General features: G+C 37.3%; 1 pseudogene; it reads right to left on the bottom strand.

Annotated features, from left to right (window-relative positions):
* Positions 1–265: 265 nt before the first annotated feature.
* On the bottom strand, positions 266–668 carry LOC126952689 (protein cornichon homolog 4-like; annotated as a pseudogene).
* Positions 669–4,870: the final 4,202 nt, after the last annotated feature.

Raw genomic sequence — 4,870 nt, 5'->3', positions numbered from 1 at the left:
AGATCCCATCATTGCACTCCAGCCTGGGAAATAAGAGCAAAACTGTCTCAAAAAAAAAAAAAAAAAAAAAAAAAAACCCAATAAAACAAAAAAACAAAACAAAATCAGAAGAACTTTATACAGTGAAAAAGAAAGCAAAAATAGATTTTTGTTCAAAGAAGAAAAGATATGCTGCCATTGTCATGGTTCTGTAGATGATTTTAGTCTCTGGCTCCTCAACTGTGCACTGAAGTATAGGTTGATTTCAACCATGGCTTCTCCAGCTTCAGTCATTTATCAAAGCTAAAACCATAGTTTAAAGATATGTGAAAAAATAGAGCAAGTGGAAATTAAGCTTGATTATGGTCTTTCATGTGTTACTTTTGCTGTCCTTGATTGTGTATTTCTGTTGGATCAAACACTCCTATGTTACTGCCTGGCATCATAATGAATCAATATATATTCCAAGTGGCAATAGGTAAGTTGAGAAGGAAGATGAACCTGTGTAACAAAATGAGCATTAATACAGTGACAATAGTATGGCCAATCAATCTTGGAATTACCTACTTGTTTAATTTTGAGCAACATGATCTAACATTAATGTAATCACACTCTAAATCAGACAATGTAATTATGAAGACTGAGAGAAAAATGAGCCTGCAACTGAGGAGAAAGAAGGCAAAGACCATGTCCTCTTCCTCCATCTATCAAAAGCTTTAAAATGTTTATTTACTTAGAAATCCTACTCCTGATAATGTTTCAAAAGAAAACAGTAGAAAAGGCTGGGCGCGGTGACTCACACCTGTAATCCCAGCATTTTGGGAGGCTGAGGCAGGTGGATCACGTGGTCAGGAGATTGAGACCATCCTGGCGAACATGGTGAAACCCTGTCTCCTACCAAAAATATTTAAAAAATTAGCCGGGCTTGGTGGCCGACGCCTGTAGTCCCAGCTACTGGGGAGGCTGAGGCAGGAGTATGGCATGAACCCCTGGGGCCGAGTTTGCAGTAAGCGAAGATCACATCACTGCACTCCAGCCTGGGCAACAGAGAGACTCTGTCTCAAAAAAAAAAAAAAAAAAAAAAAAATTAGCTGGGTGTGGTGGCGGGCACCTGTAGTCCCAGTTGCTTGGGAGGCTGAGGCAGGAGAATTGCTTGAACCTGGGAGGCAGAGGATAGAGTGAGCCGACACCGTGCCATTGCACTCCAGCCTGGGCAACAGAGTGAGACTCCGTCTCAGGAAAAAAAAAAGAAAAAAAAGAAAATTTGTTATTTACCAAGATATCATCTATCATATAACATGAAATATAATACAATCATTACAATACTGCCATTTAAAGTGATATTAAACTAATAAAATGGGGTAATGTTAAGAGAAAAAAGTGGGACATAAAATTATATATATATTGTATGTTAAAAGCTATAAAAAACCAACATAATACATAAAATGTATGACAATATACAAAAATGCTAATACAGTTATATCCAGATATAGGTAATATTTAATTTTCTCAACCTTTTTTGTAGGTTTTGTAAGGACAATTAAAATTTTAAAATAAGAAGCATAATTATCCCTGCTGAAAATAAGAGATTTTCCTTCTCTTTTTTTTTTTTATCAGAGCATTTATTCTAGAAAGCTTGTAATTTTAAACATAATTATCCTCAGTATCTGTGAGCGATTGGTTCCAGGCCCCCCATGACCCCCAGGATACCAAAATCCAAAGACGCTCAAGTCTCTTCTATAAAATGGCATAGTATATGCATGTAACTTATATAATCCTCCTATAGACTTTAAAGCATCTCTAGATTACTTATAATACCTAATACCATGTCTACATATCACTTCATTTACATGGACTGAATGTAGTACTTGGTATGTGGCAAACTGAAGTTTTGCTTTTTGAAGCTTTGTGGAATATTTTTTTTTTCCCCCAAATATATTTGATCCATGGTTGATTGAATCCACAGATGCAAACTCCTGGATTCAGAGGGCCCACTGTACTTTCTTGGTTCATTGAAATGTATATAAATCATCTTGAAGACTAGATAGGCCCTTTGTCAGCCCAGGAATGTCTCTCTCAATAATCTAGGAACAATGCCATTGAAATGTACACATTATGGGAGATAGCATCCTTAATCTCCCAGTTTCTGTGGGAGGACAGGAATCTAACTTCAGTGGAAGCCAGGCTCCAGAACTACCTTCTGTCATAAAAATATGAGAAGTTTGCTTTTCCCCGGACAAGGTCACCTAGCTAACAGGAATGATCTCCTCAATTTCTAGGTAAAGTTAGGATGAATGATGCTTGCAAATGGGGCTGTCATGTTGTCTTACCTGAGAAATTGTTATTTATCTTGAAAACATGTATGTAATGAGTTGTATCTGCTTGGCAATATAAGGGGGTATGATTACTTTCTGTTTTTTGAATCTCTTAATGGATTACCTGTGATGTACCTCACATTCTGGCTTAATGTTTATTCAATAATTTTCTTTACTACCTTTATGGAGAGAATTTCTGGGTTGGGAGAAGATTATCCTTCTAATTATATTTATAATCAAATAAGTTCACATTGATATAATGAGCTTTATTATGCTTACAATGGGAAATATACTTTAAAATTATTGCTTTTTTTCCTAGTTGATGATTTCTTTACCTTTTCATTAGCAATAACTAACACCACTTTATTGGTTTATTCTACTCTAAGCTCTAAGCTCCCTTCCACTTCCAATTATTTTGACTTACAGACTGTCTGTTCCATTTTCTTCTCAGCTTCACAGCATAGTTTTTAAGACTGGGAAATACATCTGCACTATCTTGTACAACTAGGAGCTCTACCAGTGCCCCATGTAAGTAAACTTAAAGCCTTCCCTATTTTCTTTCTCCCTTCCTTCCTTCCTTCCTTCCTTCCTTCCTTCCTTCCTTCCTTCCTTCCTTCCTTCCTTCCTTCCTTCCTTTCTTCCTTCCTTCTTTCCTTCCTTCCTTCCTTTCTTTCTCTCTCTCTCTCTCTCTCTCTCTCTCTCTCTTTCTTTCTTTCTTTCGATGGAGTCTCACTGTTCTCACCCTGACTGGAGTGCAATGGCACGATCTTGGCTCACTGCAACCTCTGCCTCCCGGTTTCCAGCAATTCTCCTGCCTCAGCCTCCCAAGTAGCTGAGATTACAGGTACATGCCACCATGTCTGGCTAATTTTTGTGTTTTTAGTAAAGACAGGGTTTCACCATGTTGGCCAGGCTGGTCTCGAACTCCTGACATCAGGTGATCCACCTGCCTCAGCCTCCCACAGTGCTGGGATTCCAGGTGTCAGCCACCACACCCGGCTAGTCTTCCTTACTTTCAACACAAGGACTTTATCACTAGTTCTAGTTAGCCCTTCCTTTGATTTCTGCTTTCTGGTTTTAAACTGTTCCTTTTTTTTCTTTTGTTTATCTTTTAATACCCCTTTGAGTGCTTTGAGCTGCATTTTATACTTAATGTGCATAAATTTTTTATATAATTTAATATTCAAACTGGGACACTTTTGAGAGTGAAAAGGTGGGGTTAATAATTACTGGGAAGTTATGCTGTAACCAGGACTGTGCTAGGCAAAACTGGATGTATGTAGGCAAAAGAATCTGAGGTTGGGAGTACCTTTGACTCAAATTAGTGATTTAGTGTAATTAACCAATAAAGTGGTTATGAACTGATTGTTAACACAAAGATAGGTAAAGAGATAGATAAATGCAATATTTTGGGTATACTTATTTTAAAACACTTTTGTTGTTTATCTGAAATTAAAATTTAATTGAAGATTCCATATTCATATTTGTTAAATCTAGTAACCCCAGATGCATGGTCATCATAAATATGTTTATTGAAACTGTTTTCCTCAAGGATGGCAATTTCTTATTCATCAGTAGGGTAAATAACTCAGCATTTACAGTATATTATTTAAAATAAGTTAATAGGCCGAACACCATAAAACTAACAAATAGGGTGTATTAGTTTACATGACTAGAAAGAAATATATTTATACCATAAAAAACATAATTTCTTATTTTTTAGGGGAAAATTAAGCTAATCTAATTAGGACTCTAAAGGATAAACATAATTTGAATGGCTAAATAAAATAAATCATATATTGTCTATATCTTTAAAAATTTGTTTTCTCTTTTCATATATCTGTTCTCATAAACATTTTGAGCAGAAAATACAAAAATATATTACCATATAAAAGTGATCTCGTTACTTTTTAGGCATTCTACTGTATAGTAACTTTTTCCGGTACAGTCAAAAGATGCCTATTTGCCAGTAAGTCTTCTAAAATTCTCTAAATTTTCTTTCTCTTTCTCTTGGCTGTAACAGTTCACTAATACAATGAGAGACTAGGTCAGATGGCTGGTGTTGGTGACTTACTTCCTCCCCCTTTTGGTAGTTTAGCAAGACATCCATCTGAGTCAGTTTAACCGAAGAACAAACTAGCAGATACAGTGCCTGAGTTCTGCCGCTCCCTCTTTGTCACAAGGCTGTTTTCAATGACCCGTGGCATTGCTACAGAACGCTCTCCTTGTTACACTGCCAAAATGAAGTAACCTACCCCTCTTACTCTATCAATATGTAGAGTGGTAGTAGTAGGTGAGGCACTCCTAGAACTCCTTCCAGGAAGGGTCCGGATCCCCCTGGCGTCCAGATCCCCCTGGCATCCGGATCCCCCTGCTTCAGCATGTCTCTCTGCAAGATAACACAAGCCAATGGGATGGGGTGTGCTTTGCTGTTTTCACTGCCGATATATTTGCTATATTCCCTAGGATACCCACTTTACTTTTATGCCTCTGGTTGCTAATTTTGTGTGTGCGTTTGTGTCTGTGCTCCCATTACATGACATGTACTGTCTGAATTTGGGGAAGATGGCAGTGGT

This window comes from Macaca thibetana, chromosome 4 (assembly GCF_024542745.1).
Source record: "Macaca thibetana thibetana isolate TM-01 chromosome 4, ASM2454274v1, whole genome shotgun sequence".
NCBI classification, from domain to species: Eukaryota; Metazoa; Chordata; class Mammalia; order Primates; family Cercopithecidae; genus Macaca; species Macaca thibetana.
Note: the sequence above shows the minus strand (reverse complement) of the source record. Positions and strands in the feature narration are given on the sequence as shown.